Consider the following 18,123-nt stretch of genomic DNA (forward strand, 5'->3'; position numbering starts at 1 on the left):
ACCAATACTAACTTTTTGATCAGGGCGATTGAATATTTTTCTAATAATCAAGTAAAAAATGCGGTTTTGATGATCAATGCCGAAAAAGCTTTTATTTAGTAAATTGGGAGCTTCATTCTTTACTTTGGCTAAATTTGGGTTTCCTGACCAATTGTTAAATATGCTGAAGAATCTGTTTCAATGTGCAGAGGCCAAAATTATTATTAATTCAAAAGGAGCTGACTTTGTCCGAATCAGTGGGGGTACTCGTCAGGGATGTCCAATGCCCCCAATTCTTTTTATCCTTTTCATTGAGTCCCTGGCAGTTAGAATATGAGCAATACTGAGAAGAAGTTCCCTTGAATAAGATATTCAATAAAACATATTAAATAACAAATCAATTAGGACAATAAAGTTAAGAAAATTGTACACAATTTATTAATATTACAAAATATATTAAAAAACACAAGTGGGCAAGAGCACCACTGTACACAAATAAAAACAAATAAATTGGAGGAAAAAATTGTTAAAACGTTTTTTTGGCATACATGGAGATCAAAATCGACCAGCAATATTGATACGAGGAAAGGGGAACAGACAACAGTACGACATCCAATTGTTACAGTACTAGGTGTACATTCGAACTCAATGTGATAACCATGTGCTGTGCACAGTTTTTATATTGTGTCAACACCGGTATCCGAGTCTAGGAATTGTACTTGAAAATTGCGTTGACGCGTTTCGGTGGTTGAAATGGTTTTGGACCACCTTTATCAAGACTCAATCTTTTGTCTGTCGTGTATCAGGGGTCAAGAACGATCACCCTGAAGAGTGAATATACAGAGGGATTAAAATTGATGTAACATTATATTTTAGTTAAAGCAGAAATTCGCAAGTATTATACATTGTCAAAACCCTTTTTCTTGACTGTGCATTTTGAGTTAATAACAATAATCACCTTTTAGTCAGAGTGTACCCAATATAATTTAGAAACTCTATCTTGATGGTACAACATGGCTGCTAAAAATAAATTGTCGATGAAAAACATTTTACGGGGACAATCCACCTAATGTCCTTTAACATTATTTCACAAACAGTATAAAGTGACGTTTTTTAGAAAAACAACCATCCTGTAATTTATCCAAAATCTTGTATAGCTCATACAGTGGTACAGTTGGTATCGGTCTCAGAAAAATCGCTACAAAACATATGGCATTGTACAATAGGCATTTGGCATAGAGTCAATGTATTGCAACAATTTTCGGCGATTTTCTTAAAACAAAGTACTATAAATAATGACATTCAGCACTAGAAGCGGTCTGGTATATAAATGCTCTAAGCTTTTGTTAAATACGGGTCCCTGTTAATTGGATCCTTAACTGGAGGTTTAAAAAGACCTACTTGTTCTAATTCAGATGAGTTAGTTTCATGTAATTCAATTAAACTAATAGTTTGTCTAAATACCTTTAAATTCTTGTTTGGATAAACTCCCTGTACGTTCAATTGTAGAAATGTGCGCTTAAGGATAAGTGAGGTGACATCAGTTTTCTTTCACACTTTTGTGTGTCTGACTTCGGTTTAAAAGTCCTGGTAAATACAATTATAGAAGCAGTTAGAACGTGGCTCAAAACTATGTTGTTTTTCGCAAATTTATAGTGTATTTTATCCTACCTGCAGATAAACGTGGTGCGCTTGGCGATACTGCTCGTTAAAGAGCGTCTTTTTCTGTTTAAAAGAGGTGGAAACCAGGGGCGCTTTCGTCTTTCCCTCCCGGCGAAAAAACAATAGTTTCCCTAAAGGGCGGCATAAGATTGTAAAGTTGCTTTTGGTGGTTGAGGAATTAGCGTTTAACAAATTTATATGGGATTCCTACGTTGCATGTAACGCTTACCTATTCGGCCGAAGAGAACTGCCTGCTTCTCTGGTTTCAGTCCGGTTACTGAAGACCACTGAAGGGTCGGTTTAAATACTATAGCTACTGCTTAATTGGTTCCCGATTGGAGGCCAATCAGGAACTTGTGTTTTAATCTACCACTTGATTGGTTCCCCTTTCTAAACCAATCAGGGACTTGTATTTTAATCCCAGGAATTTGCATGTCCTGGCTTGGAAAGCTCGACTGCCATTGGCCCAAGATAAAGGTCTATGATTGGTTGGTTTGGTCATCTATGCTCTAATGCCCTATTCTATGGCCATGTTGTAAAGGCGAGATATTCAAACCAATTAAACCGAGTCTACTTTTATTTGGGTAATGACTAGAGTAACTAAGGTCGAAAAAACTAAGGATTTAGTGGGTGTTCCAGGGTATTTGACCGCTATCTGTGAACCTATGATTATTAACTGGCATATACAACGGACTCACCGAGGCAGCGGGCCTTTTAGTAAGTTAGAATAAAGGCATTATATTGACAAACTTACTCTAGTGAACTGCCGTTTATAGTAGCTGGAAAAAACTGCGCACTTTCTATGTATACTGAGTTTAAGTTGAATGAGATTAAGTGGACTAATTATGTTTGTAACAAATCCAAAAGGGGATACCATTGTCTCTGACATTCAGAAATGGCGATTTGAGATATTTTAGGACTAAATGTTGTTTTGATGACTGACGAGGGGACTATATTTATCATTAAGAAAAGACATGATTTTTGCAGTGGACGGTTTGGATTATTTTTTAACTTGGAGAAATGCACTATGTTGGAAACTAAATGCATTGGGTCCAGTCTTCTCTGGTATTGAGGCCATTGCGAATAGTATCCAGAAAGCAGAAAAACCACTGTTCCCTGGTTTTTCTGAGTTTATTGATGTCCCCACCACGTCTGGTGGTTCTAATCTTTTCGATGATATACCACCGTATATCATCACAAGTGTGGTTTTTTTCTTTATAATGTTCTGTCAAAGGTGCATTACTTTTATTTGTTCGGATAGCGGATTTGTGTTCTAGTATTCGTTGTCTAAGCTCCCTGCTAGTCTCACCTACATAACCCAGGTTGCAGGGGCATAATAGCAAATACACTACATTTTGGCTCCTACAGTTGGTAAATGTTTTGGAGCTGAGCGTTTTGCCATTGTATTCAAGGCTGGAACTTGTGATACAATGCGGACATATAGAACACGTGCCGCATTTGTAACTGCCTAGTGCTCTAGATCCATTCAGAGTGAGTTGGGATTCATTTGGAGACTTATAGGTGTGTACTAGGCTATTCCGAAGGGTTTTGTTTCTCCGAAAGGAGAACAAAGGTTTGTCCAATTTGTTATCGGTATCATAATTTATTATGCACCAGTTTCTGTAAACTATATTCTTAATCTGATTACTCAGATGTGAGAATTGGGTTACAAATACAATTCTGTCCATTTTATTATTGGTTTTAATTTTATTTTGGTCTAATAGACTGTCACGATTATAAAATCTTGCCCTTTTGAAGGAATTTTTTAATCAATTTGTTGGGGTACTCTCTTTTTAAGTTAGAATATGAGGCAAAAGGCCAGTCATGCCACCTATAGAAGGGTTGTCGACAATCAAACTTTTTGCTGATGACATTATTTTATAGCTTAAAGTCGACAGAACCAATGTACAAGGGGTGATGAATGAAATTCTCGACTTTACGAGTGTAGGAGTTTAGAAAGTTAACCACGCCAAAACTGAGTTGTTGTTTTTTTGGTGTTACGTCCACTAATCTTTCCCAAGATTTGCCAGTCGGTCCCCCAGCAACCTATACGGTACTTGGGGATATCTGTAACAAATGATTCTTTGCAATTAGCTCAACTGAGTTACAATGCCATGTTCATTAAAGGGAAAACCCTGCTTAATAGATGGACCCTTCTTTCCTTATCATTGATTTGGAGGGTCGCTTTAATTAAAATGACCATATTACCTTTATTTCTATTAATTTTTGTAACCTCCCTATCAAGCTTGGTAATTCATATTTTAAAAAGGTGGATTCTCTTTTTAAAAAATGTATATGGAATAATAAGTATCCAATGGTAAAGATGTTCATTCTGCAATTGGATGAAATCCAGGGTGGATTGGCGCTATCACATCTCCAAACATACTATCAAGCTTTCTAGATAACATAGAGGTTCATTATGATGGCGTAAGGACTGACACCACCGGGGCGGCGGAGGATTTTACTCACCGCTCAATTAGGATGGCGGTGGGTACCGCGGCAGACGCAAAGTCCATCTGTCGCTTCACCACCAAAGGCAATCATCACGATTGCCTGGGGAAGGGTTCAGGGCGCCTAAAATGGTGGCGGTGCCTAGCAGACACCGTCCACAAAATTAGGATCTGGGATTTGGAAGGCCTTTCCATGGCAGCGATGCTGCCATGGAAAGGCTGGCGGGATTGGCTTAGGGGCCCATTGCGGGCACCCCTTGTTGGGGGGGTGTCGCTGCACTGGGGGTACCCATGGTACCCCCTGCATTTCCATGCACCAAGTGGCGGTCACTGCGTGCTGCCTGCCACTTAGTGCAGGAAAATGCTCAGCATGGCATTTTAGCGTTGCAAATTGTGCTGCAGCCAGCAGCACCGTCCGTAATGTTAAAAGGCCAGGATGCGCCCGCCAGTACGGCGGGCGCATCCTAATTGCAGTGGTGGGACCCAGCACCGCTACGATGGCGGGCGGACTATTGTCGGCCCCCGTTCGTAATGAGCTCCATAGTTCGACTTTCCTTGGACATGGTGATTTCTGACAACTTTCTATTAAATGGTATGCTTAAAGAATGTGAAATAAAATTATCAGATTTTTTTTAAATTATAAAGCCCCACAAAAGGACAAAGGTATAAGGTGCTGAATGCATTAGAAAGTAGCATCCAGGCATTTTTTTTTAATCTGGCGGGTTCCAGCCTGTCATTCATTTACTGTATTAGAGGGTTGTACATTTTTTGGTCTTGTCTTGTCTAAATCAGTCTTGGCATCTTTGAAGGCAAAGGGTTTCAAAAGGGTGGAGGACTTCTTTATAGGCCAAAATCGGAAAACATGGGATGAAATTACTCTACAATATGGGACAGAGAGCCATTCATTACTCTTTAGTTTTATGCAAATATCAAGCTTTTTGAAAACAAATGACCAGATAATGAGCGAAGAAGCTTACTTTCAAATTCATCTTTTAAGTGAGTATAAATTGGCAGGAGTAATTGGTATCGGTTGGTCCATAAATATTCCAACCAGGCGCTGATCCCCGAATTTCTGAATAAGTTTTTAGTACGACCAATTTTAGGATTCCAACAGGGGAATGACAATATGTATGTGAGATGGGGCATAAATATCCTAGGGTGCTAATTTTAAAAGAATGTCTTTTCTATCAAGAAGGCTAGCAAATTATACCCCTCATAGACTACATAAGATGTTCCATTTCTTTCCGGAGCAATGTTTTCGATGTCAAGCAAGTGGTAGGGGGAACTGGCTACATATTTTGTTCAGATGCCCTACACCTAACCAATTTTGGAATAAGCTTTTCCTTGAATTTAGCAAATGCATTTAGTGTACGATTAATCCTGAAGCTACTTTAGCATTGTTTGGTACATCGCAAGCTATTAGTAGGCCTATTAAATTTGCACAACATTTTCTTTCAATCACTATAGCGGTAGCGCACTCTTTGATTTTGCAATTTTGGAAAACAACAAACATTCCTAACTTTGAATTTTGGTACACAAAAATTAGAAGGACTAAATCCTTAGAAGAGACCTGTGCAAAATGAGTCGGACCCGCTCAAGATTGTTATCAATTTGGAATGTTAAGTTGTGCGAGCTCAACCTTCCCATATGATTACGCTCCTTTAATAGCATCTTTATAAGGAATTTAAATCTTAGACTACTGTTTCTCCATAGTACTTTGACATGTTAGACATTCTTAATCTCTTAGAGTAGGGCCATTTCCCTAACAGTTTGATCGCGTTACATTTAATAATCAAAAAAATAAATGATGGCATGGCTGAGATTCCCTATGAGTATATAAAAGATCTTGAAATTATTGCTGCAGCCAATTTGTGTTTTTGCCTATGCACTTTAATAGTTGTTTAATGCTGTTCTTAACTATTTTTAGAGAACTTTTTGCATTTTATTATCTGTTACTTATTTTCCCAGAAATTCAATAAAATTGGGTAATGCTGCTGCCTTTAGTCAACTTCAAAGCACTTTATCACTTTGTTGTTCACGGGGATGATGCTATTGGTGTCAATTTACAAAATGATGATTGTGTAATGAATCAGTTGTAAGAAGATAAGCGATTTCTTGCCCTTGCGAAGTACCCACCTCAACGTTCTTTTTGTTTCTATTTATGATACAGCACCAAAGCACGTTACTGCACCGTCGTCTCATGGATCTCAAGGATCCATCCTCTCTCCCGTTCTCTTTAAATCTTTATGGAACCCCTTATCCGGATACTCAAACAAGTAGAAATCAACTACCACCTATATGCTGACGATACCCAATTGTACTATAAAATAAAATCCCTTGCTGATATCTTGCACCTTAACACAGCCTTAACCAAGATCCAAACCTGGTTCCACAACAATCATCTGAAACTCAACCTGTACAAAACTGAGATCATCCTCTTCTCTCCCAAAAACAAACCTCTCCCCATCCAATCGGGGATCGCAGACCTTAATGCGCTAAACTGCGCTCTCTCCATCGCCGATTCCGTTAAATCATTCGGCATCACCATCAACAATAAACTCACACTAAATTCCCATGTCAAGAACTCAGCAAAAAGTGCCCTTTTCACTCTCCGACTTCTCAAAAAAATCAAACCTTTTATCCCAGCTGAAGACTTTAAATTAACTATCTAGTCTCTTGTTCTATACAAAATTGACTATGGTAATGCCCTTCTCTCTGGCACTCCCAAAATCCACCTGGCTCCCATCAAATCTGTTCTCAACCTCGCCGCCAGGCTAACAACAAACTGTAGACGCTTTGACCACATCTCCCCTGCCCTCAAGGCCCTCAAGTGGCTCCCCATTGAAAGTAGATCCTCCTATAAAATTGCCTGTTTTACTCACAAAGCCCTTTACCAGAACACCCCATCCTACCTCTCAACTAAACTTAAGCTGGCTGTGCCCTAACACTGAGAAGCACCAACACTCTTCTTCTCATACCCCCCTACTTGAAAAAGCTACTTCGAAATCCCGCTCCTTCTCTGGTAAGGTCCCAACCATTTGGAATGCCCTACCCAAAGACCTTTGTTGCAACCCCTCCTACTCTAGATTAAAAAAAGACCTTAAAATTCATTTGTTCACTACATTTTGGGGAAATTAAATCCCGGATCTCCTTTATGACTACCTCTCCTTCTCCCTACTTAGACTTCTCCCCCTTCCCACATTCACCCCCTTCTTTTTCTCTTGCCACATCACTCTCCCCCTCCCCCTCTCTTCTCCCCCCACTACCTACTTTGTCCTTTGAACCCTCCTTATCGTACTGTTAAATGTACTATTTTTAATAATCATCCTGGTTCCGGCAACTTGCTTCTCTTTCTCTAACTCCATCTATATGTACCTCTAATCACTATCAGCCTGATTCATCAAGCCAAAATCGGCTCGCAAAGGGCCAGATTCTGAGAATCTGGCCCTTTGCGAGCGCTATTTTTGCATTTGGGATTCATCATCCCAAATGCAAAAATCGGTAATAGCGATTTCGCAATTTTGCGAGTAATTACATTTAAGGAATCTCTATTTGAGATTCCTTAAATGCAATTCATCATCCATTTTAAAATTGCGAATTCGCAATTTCGGCCCGCTATTTACCGCGAGATCAAACCTCGTGGTAAATAGCGAAAACTTAGAAAAATGCTTTTAAAAGCATTTTTCTAAGTTGCATGTTGCACACACACATGTCCTTTGGACATGTGTGTGCGCAACACCTGTTTCAATTAGCATTTAAGGGGTGCTACAGGGTGTCCTCTGGACACCCCTGGCACCCTTTACATCGCTATCTTATTTGCGATTAGCTAATTGCTAATCGCAAATAAGGAATACTCCCCATTCATTCCTATGGGCCTTTTGGCCCATAGGAATGAATGGGGAGTTATTCTTTATTTGCGATTAGCAATTTGCTAATCGCAAATAAGGAATCTGTAGGAATCGCAAAATATTTTGCTACTCTTACATGAATCCCGTTTTGCGAGTCTGGAATAGCGATTCCTTGTGATTCGCTATTTCAGACTCGCAAAACCTCCCTATGATGAATCAGGCTGTATGTTCCCTAAATTACCCCCTGTATTTTTCTATTGGTTTGAGCACCTGTATAACCTGTTTTAGTTCAACTGCCATGATTGTTTTTATTATGTACTTTCATTGCTGCTGTAAAGCGCTCGGATACCCTTGGGTGGAGCTAGCGCTATATAAAACCTTCAAAATAAAATAAAATAAATAAATACAAATAAATATGATCAGTTGTTAGTGAGAGAGCGCCATGGTATTTTGAAAATTGTAGGGGTGTATTGTAATCGACCGTAGTCAGCACCCGCATATTTAGATGAAATATGTGTTTTAGAAATATAACAGTAGGCCGGGGATCAATGCAATATGTGAAAGAGTATTCATAGCGTTTTCAGTCTAATGTGGAGCCTTAACAGGAGTCTGATGCTTTATATAATGTAGAAATGTTATTAAACATGTGTATTGCTAAACTACTAAAACGTGCCATATTAAGAGTTGCACGTGTAGGAGACAGAATGTGACGCTTTAACATGGAAAAGAGCTTGCGTTTAAGAGTTGAAGTGTGATGTTGGTTTTGTAATAGAATAGAGTGCATTTCTTATAATGTAGAATCATTTAGAAATGCGTTTAAACGTGTAAAGGCCTGGGACATGAAGAAAAGCCAGTAGAGGCCTAATTGTAATTTCTTTAGTTAGCATTGGTTATCCTCATAAAATAGCTTCATGTTGGGAAGGGTGCTGTTCTCAGACAATATTGAATTGTAACTTTGGATGTGTACAAGGTTGCTTCTCACGTACTTAAGTTGCAGGTGCAAGGCCACGAAGCTCGCTAGGTAGAAAGATCCATTGTTTAGAAGCTAGGCCGGTAGGAGTGAGGACGAGAAGGTGCCAGAGGAATGTCCATCTGCAACATATGGCGGGGAAGGTGCCTGGGATCCAAGGACACCTCAGCAGATGCTGGATGGAAGGATGTCATGCTGTAAAAATCCAAAAACCAACACCTGCCCAGAGGGGTGTGCCCTAGGTGTATCTACGGTTTTTGGAGTTTTGTATTAGGGAGAGACCCCAAGGGTGGAGAGCAGATTTTGTTAGGAGGTTTTAGGACAGGATGTAGGCAATCTTAGACAGCATTGAGGGAACTTAGGGTAGAGTGGGGTGTAGGAACGAGTATCAGTTCTGGTACTAATTCCTTAGATAGTGGAAAATGAGAATGGTGTTGAAGACATAGAGGAGGGAAACGTAAAGTTATGTCACCAATCACATGACTTAAAGATGCAGTGTATCTCTAAACAAGTGTTGCCTAGACAGGAACCTAGTCCAGAGCAAGGGAATATGGTGGGTATGGAAGGTATGAGAGCAGAAATTCGGAGCAAATTTGAAAAGTCTGAACAACTGCAAAAGGAGATACAAGCAGCATAGGTTTTAATAAAAACTTCGAGGAGTTATGTATCAGGACACAAAGTTTGGAAACTGTCTCAAAAGAGATAAGAGGTGAGTTTGTTGGTTGTAAGGTGTTAAAAGGTTGAAAAGCGTCCTATTGAAAACATCTGGTTTATAAATGGTGTATCTGAGAATTCAGAAGGCTGAGCCATTATGTACTTCGGGGTACAGTTGTTGGCAAGTTCAGTATTAAAACACAGCTCTGTTAAGGAAATAAGTAGAGACATACAAAGGGATCATAGAGATCTGTTTAAGCTAAACCCTGCTGGAACCAAATCCAGGAAGATTATAGTCAATTGTTTGAGCTAGTCACTTAAAGAAGCTTTGTCTATGTCTCTGGCGGCAAACATATTCAAAGTTAATGATCATGAATGAAACAATGTTCTCAATCTTTCTATTGTTATAGAAGATAAAAGATAGGAACTGAGGGAAAATGGGGCATTTTAGAAGTCCTCAAATCAAATCATCAGCCCTTCTGTAATCTCCCACTTTGTCTAATGTCATATGCAGTGGCTGCCCCTCCGCTATGGCGGAGAAGCGTTGCCCCACTGCTTCTAAGCAGTGCCAAGTAGAAACATAAGATGATAATAACTTTGAGTTATTATCATTTTATGCTTTGTGTCCTGCTGCTTTGTGGGCGGGTCGGGTGGGCGGACTGCTCTGCTCTCGGAGCAGGGGAGGGGTGGTTTCCACTCCTAAGTGCTCAATGACTGTTTGGTCGGCCCTATCGGACCGCCCAAACCAGTCATGTGCACTTTCCCCGTTCTCCATGCAAGCTGCCTTACAACCTGCATGGAGATCATGCCCACCCCTCCAGCCCATGGCTGAGCGCCGTGTCATGGCGCTCAGACCAATCACAGTGCTGCATTGCAGCGTTGTGATTGGCTTTGGGGAGGGAGCCTGGCTGCCTGCTTCCTGCTTCCTGGACTCAGAGACAGGAGAGAAAGTGCAGTGACGCGGGACCCGGCCTCAAGGTACATTTTTTTTTTTATTTCCCACCTCACCCATGCAACCCCCTTACCCCTGCGGCACCCCCTATACCTCCGCAGGACCCCCCGCGCCCACCCTCACCCATGAGCCATGCCAGCCGCCATGGGTTATATGGAGACAAAATGGATAATACTAGAAATATTAGTGAAGCAGATGAATTATTGTTGAAATGTGTTATGCCACTGTTCTCTGCACCACTGCACACTATGCCACCTGTCCTTTAAGCCATTCTGCGCTACTTTGCACCACTGCTCAATGCCACAGCACTCTACATCACTGCACTCTACACCACTCTAAACTACTAGTACCACTCAATGCTATGCCACTGCACACTAAGCCACAGCACTTTGCATTCCTGCACTATTCTCTGCATCACTACAGGCCACTGTAATCTACTCTGCACCACTCTATGCCACTGCACTCTACTCTGCACCACTTTACATCACTGCACTCTGCTCTATAGCACTCTAATGTATGCACTGCACACCATGCCACTCTACTCTAGGTTACTGCGCTCTACACTACTGAACTCTACACCACTCTATTCTATGCTACTTCAGTCTACTCTGCACCACTCTACTCTATGCCATTGCACTCTTTGCCACTGTACTCTACTCTGCACCACTCTACTCTATGTCATTGCATTCCATGCCACTTTAATCTACTCTGCACCACTCTATTCTACACATCCTTACTGCAATGATTGTAATGATCAAAATAGTTTTTGCATTAGGTAGCGTGAATTGGTTACAAGTTAACTGTTTAAGTATATTGCCTTTAATGAGTATTTTATTACATGTTTTAACTGTAAGGACTGTAAAGACCAGTTTGGAATTCTCTCATTGTGTAGAAAGAATTTCTTTGCACTTAGGCACTTTAGTATACCCTGCACTGACTTTTTGAATATGGTTGATATGAGTTACTATAGGCAACCCGAGCTCCGGGTCAAGGGATCACTTTCTGTGTAAATCCAGACCGCAGCGACCCCACTGTAACCCCCCCGTAACCCACCCCCCCTTCACACTGAATCCGGCTGCCTCCGGGACCATGAAGAACCGTCTGCAGGGGTAGCTTGCCCGTCTAGAAGGACCGGGACCCCCTGCATGCAAGAGACCCTCACCAACACCAGGATCCTGCTCCGGAGCTTTGCCCGCACCCCCACCCATAGGAACACCACGCAAGCACTGAGTGGTCCCCCCTCACTTACCTAAGGTGGCTCCGCCAGATCTGAGAACCCGGATCAACGGGAGCGGTGCTGAGCTGCGCTCGGGAGTACCTGTTGGCAGTGGCAACAGAGGGACGCCTCCTCCGACGATAAACACAGGAGATTTGACATCGTCGAGAGGCGACGGGCCTCGCGTCGGGCGGTGGACCTCGCACCGGTCCTGACGCTCTTCACCGACAGGGGTGCCTGGCCCCAAGATGGCCGACCGCCCAAATATGCAAGGGCCACGAAGGTTCCATGTCAGCCCAATCAGGAGAATTAAAAGCCCCCGCACCACCAGATCGTCACCGCTTCCAGTGGACCCAAGCGTCATCCACAGGGGCACCTTCCCCCGCCCGCCACGCAGGTATCAGACACTTTCTATCATTAAGGGCTATCTGACCTCAATATGGCCTCCACCCGGGCATCACTGGGCAGGGAAATCGGACCTGATCCGCCCGATTTAAGTCTACTCCTGACTTGATTTGACTTGAGTATTTGAGCAGGGCTTTCGGACCCGCTTTGCCCATTTTAGACTACGTGCTGTGCCGGTTTCAAGTCTTCAGCCCCAGCGAGCACTTTCTCTCACTAAGGGTCGCCTGACCTTAATATGGCCGACACATGGACATCATTTGGTCAGGGAAGTCTAACTTGCTCCGTCTGATTTTAATTTACTCGTGATTTGACTTGACTGATTTTATTTGAGCAAGGTGCTCGGACTTGCTCTGACCGTTCTAGACTACATGCTCTGCCAGTTTCTAGACTGCAGCCCTGTCGAGCTAAGATCACCCTGGACAGCTAATGAGCAGGGAAACCGGACTTACTAAGGCCCTAACCTCAACATACCAATTTCTCCCAGCTAAGGGACAGCGGAGGCCCCTAATTAACAGCGCCTCGCACCATAATCGTAGCAGACTACCCACTTCTTGAAAACGCTGGCCTCCTCAGAGCCTATCTCACCTCTCACCTTTCGGGTGAACTTACCTTTTGCCCCGATTCAATCAACCCTGCACCTCTCCGTCCTACTCCCTCCCTTCCTGCCCCAGAGGTCTCGCCGTCCCCAGCCCAGCTAGGATGCCCCCGGCCTCGCAATTGGACATGCATCTCTGTCCCTCTCCTAACCACCTAGCTCCTTAAGGGCAGAACACCTTCGCCATAACATTCCCACCCACCCTCTCCTTCAAAGCCAAAAAACACTTCAAACGGAATTTAATCAGGCAACACCCCGAAACGCTAGTTGTTGACACTTACCACTGCGCAACTAGAGGACCCAGGAAAATAAACTTCATTTTCTACACCAACAGACCTAACGTATGGGTCACCATCTTTAACTCATTCCTCCCCGTCTACAAAACCACCTTCACTGAACTTAACCGCAAACTAACAATCGCCCCCCTGAACCAACAGTCACTGACAGGAGACATCTCCATAACCATCTATGCCAATGGCACCATTTTAATTCAGGCGAAAGACGAGAACCTAGAGTTCTTCGACTCTCTCTTCCCCTCACTTAAGATGGCTACTGCTCATTACCCACACAAACCAACCACCTCCCCCCAATCGGCTCCTTACAAACTCCTAGTCTCCGGAGCATGTCCTCGCCACCCCAGCGTCCCCTCCCTACTTTGCTTAGTTACTCCGCCAATCAGACGCCACAACCAGCCCTAGCTCCCCCTATTTCCCAACTCCCGTCCTCCACCCATCTCACCCAACCTCCCAATATTCAGCCCCCTTCGCATCCCCAAAGGACTCCCAACCCCCCTCTTCCTAGCTCCAGAAGCACCACTAGCTCTCAGCCTCCCCCCCTTAGAGATCCCAGACCATTCCCCAGCTCCCGAAGCAACATTAGCTCTCGGCCTCCCCCCCTTAGAGATCCCAGACCCCGTAACAACTCAGTTTCTTAGTCTCCTGCCAACCCCCACTCCACTAGCTCACACTGTCCCCGCAAATGAAGAATACTCTCACCCCCTATTGGACAGCAACCCCCTTCATTCTCTAGCCCTCCCACAATTGATATATAGACATGACAACTCTGGGACAACCCCCCCCAACCCGCCAACCCACTCTCCCCTAGTTCTCACCACCCCCTTAATTGAAGATAAGTTTCATCCCCAAAGGGACCGCAACTCACCTCCCTTATTAGCCTTCCCACAAATGAACCACAAACCGGATCTAGCTACCCCCCTCCAATGAAGCCCCTCAGTAGGAACTCACCCCAAAGCCCCTCACATCCAGGGCTCAGCTCCGCCCACCCTCCCCTCCTCTCCCCCTCACCCGAGCTGTCACAACGCCTCGACCTTATTGAAGCGCAGTTCGCGACCCTAAACCTTGGCCTGCAGGAAACCTTATCTCCCCTAGGGAATCTCCAGCTGCCCTCCCCTCCCTCCGCACCATCCCACATCCGTCCGCCTCTCCCTAGGAATGACTATCCGCCCACCAACTGGGCCCATCCCCCCCAGGTTCCTTGCCTCCTCTCACTAAAGTCCTGACTGTGTCGCGAGCAGTCAGTTCCAGAAGAAATATAACCTCCCTCTCCCCCAGGAAGTGAGCGCACTCGTCGCATCTTATGAACTCCCCCCGAACCAGCCAGCCTACGCCCCACTCCTGAACTCGACTCCCACCTCCTTGATCCAAGTCATCAGCGGAGTGGGTAGGGACCTGCCCCTTCGCAGAGCCACTAGACCCCCAGTGTTTCTTTCCTCCATACCCAGAGCCAAGCCTGACAATTTGAAATCAAAAGAAGACCCCCCCCCCCCATGAAGTGTATGCTTATCAACAGCCGGTCCGCAGTCAAACATGCAACGGAAATAGCTGAATCCATCCTCTCTCATGACCTGGATGTAGCCTTCATTACGGAAACATGGCTAAACACCCTATCCCTCCCCATTATTGACATGCTGGTGCCGCCCGGTTTCTCAATCATCCGCAAAGACAGGCCCATACACAAAGGTGGCGGCATAACAATTATGCAAAAAAGTGACCTCTCCATCTCTGAAACTCCCTCCTGCCTATACAATTCCTTCGAATGCCTGTCGGTCAACATCAAATCTCACTCTCATAGTTCACGTCAATGCCATCTCCTCTACCACCCTCCAGGCAACTCCAACGAATTTAGAGCTCAGCTGTCGGATCTGATCACCCAATCAGCACTCAATAGCGACTACAGCTTAATTCTGGGTGACCTCAACCTAAGATGGAACGAAACCAATAACCCGCTGATTCAATCTCTCAACACCCTTCTGCATGACAACGATATGATCCAACACTGCTCAGAGGAAACGCATTACAGAGCAGCAATCCTGGATGCCATCATTGCGAACAAAAATGCAGTTTTGATTGAACACATCATCCCGGTAGACTGGTCAGACCACCACGTCATTCTATTTCATATCAACCAGCTGGCCCTATCCCTCCCACCCACTCAATCCCCCCCTAAGTGGGTCAGGAACACTTCCAGAGTCCCCTGAGACAAGCTAGAAGAAGGACCTAGCACACTCCTCCAGAACACAACGGAGTCCCTCTCAACTGCGGAACTCACCTCGCTCTATCATTCCAACCTGGAGCTCACTCTGGATCAGCTGGCACCTCTGAAACTAAAAAAAAACCAGAAGATTCCCTCTAGATCATGGTTCTCCTCTGACATTAATGAGGAAAGAAGACACCTCAGATCTTTGGAAAGAACTGGGAGGAACAACCCCACCTCCCTCAATCGGGATCAACTCAAGGCAGCACGCAAAAACTACTATATTCATATCAAGAGCAAAAAGTCATCCTTCTTCTGCTCTGCGTTAGGCAATGCCAAAAACCGCCCGAAAGAACTCTTCAACATCATTAGGAACCAAACCTCCATTCGAATGGCAGCCAACTTAGTGGCGTCCAAAACCCATTGCGACAACTTTGCAAGTTTTTTCAATGAAAAAATCGCCAAAATTGATCGTTCATTCAGCTCGAAACTCTCCTCCTGCACAGAAACCCGGAGTTCTGCAACTAACCACATCCCCCAGTAACCCCATCTATCAGCTGGTTATCCTTCCAGCCGGTCAAGGAGGAAATGATAAGCAATCTTATCGCCTCCGCTAAACCCTCATCTCACTCCCTCGATCAACTTCCCTCGAGACTGACCGAGGAGTTGAAGCTCACTCTAGCCCCAATCTGGGGCAAGATCATCAACAGCTCCTTGAGCGAGGGCTCCATTCCTGACTGCCTTAAACTAGGACAAGTCACACCACTTCTGAAAAAACCTGGCTTTGACCCCATGGACATAAACAACTTCAGACCGGTCTCGAACCTTCCGTTCCTATCCAAAATTCTTGAAAGATGTGTGCTTTCACAACTAACCCAACATCTAGAGAACACTAATCTACTTGACTCACACCAGTCAGGGTTCAGAAAGGGCTGCAGCACTGAAACCGCAATCCTAAATGTCCTAGATGATATGCACATGTCACTCGACTCCAACCAATGTGTCCTTCTCATCCTCCTTGACCTCTCGGCTGCGTTCGACACAGTCGATCACACCCTCCTACTTAATGTCCTCCAGGAGAGAGTGGGCATTGAACAGACGGTCTTAAAATGGTTCTCCTCTTTTCTCAACAACCGCACTCAAAGAATAAAGATCAACAGCTTCGAATCAGACCCCCTCCCCATCAGCAGAGGAGTTCTGCAAGGGTCAGTACTCTCCCCTCAACTCTTCAACATCTACATGGAACCCCTCACCTCACTTCTAAGGAACTCCAACATCCCCTTCAACCTCTACGCGGATGACACACAACTCTATCTGGAAACCACATCGATCGCAGACATTCACAGACTAAATGTTACACTCATGGAGGTCCAACACTGGCTCTCAGCCAACCACCTCAAACTTAATGAAGAGAAAACGGAAGTACTCCTCATTTCGAACAAAGATGAAAACCCACAAATAGTGGAATGGCTCAAAGCCTTAAATGCCCTCAATGTCTCTCTAACGCCAACGGACTCTGCAAAATCCCTAGGGATCACTCTCGACCCCAAACTGGCCTTGAATAAACATCTCAAAAACCGCCAAAATCGCGTTCCTGAACTTGAAACTTCTCTACAAAATCAAACCCTTCCTCCCCCCAAAGACCTGAAACAGGCTACTCAGGCACTTGTGCTCTCCAGAATTGACTATGGCATCGCAGTGCTGACTGGAACAGCCAAGTCACACCTGGGACCTCTCACCTCCACCCTCAACGCAGCAGCAAAAATGGTCACAGGAACAAAGAAATATGAGCACATCTCTCCAGGAACTAAAAGAACTGAAGTGGCTCCCGATTGACCACCGAGCCAGCTCCCGCACAGCTTGGCTCACACATAAAGCCCTGCATACAGGTAAACCAGAATACCTGGCCACCAAACTCAAAAGGGCCGGTCAATCCAGGAACCTCAGAAGCTCCAACACACTCCTACTCATCCCTCTGAAATCACAGAAACACAAAACCTCAAATAAATCCCTTGCGGGGAATGCTACCAAGATCTCGAACCCCCCCCCCCCCCCCTCCCCCCCATATCAGAATGACAGCCTCCTTCCCGCAATTCAAATCGCTACTCAAAGCCCTCTTCCTTGAGCGCTCCGGTGCTTAACGAGAACCCCACGCCTGACGGTGAAAGTACGCTATCTTTTCAAACCCAGAGCCGGTTGATTCACTCCTGATCTCCATCCCATATTGCGCTCAAGTTGTTGTTGTACAGACTATATTTCCTGCTTGTGTTCATGATTCCTGTTTTTTTGTCCTTATTTTCCTTGTTGCATATCTGTATTTGTTGTGAAGCGCTCTGATACCCCTGGGTCTAGCTAGCGCTATACAAAACTTCAATAAATAAATACTTACTTGACATAATTGTTATAATAGCGATTCTCAGCATTTTTCAGAATGAATTGGCTTAAAGCTAAGCACTTTAGTATTACCCTGCACAGATTTTGATTATAATTGATATACAGTTGCTAAAATGCACTCTTAATAATCTTGTTTTAATTGTCATTATTTTTATTAATCAAACAATAAATTCTAAATGTCATTACTCTACACCACTGCACTCTGTGCCACTTCACTCTACACAACTCTACTTTATGCAACTGCATATTATGCCACTCTGCTCCTCTCTGCACCACTGCATTCTATAGCACTGCATTCTATGCCACTACACTCTGCGTCACTGCCTCTGTGCTCCTACACTTTACGCCTCTCTACTCTGCTGTGCCCCCTCTACTCTATGACACTTCACTTTATGCCATTACACTCTGCGCAACGCTACACCACTGTATTTTATGCCACACTACTCTTATATTTCTACTATTCTAAACCACTGTACTTGACACCATTGTACTCTATGTCACTGCA

Source organism: Lissotriton vulgaris, unplaced genomic scaffold, assembly GCF_964263255.1.
Source record: "Lissotriton vulgaris unplaced genomic scaffold, aLisVul1.2 SCAFFOLD_271, whole genome shotgun sequence".
Lineage (NCBI taxonomy): Eukaryota > Metazoa > Chordata > Amphibia > Caudata > Salamandridae > Lissotriton > Lissotriton vulgaris.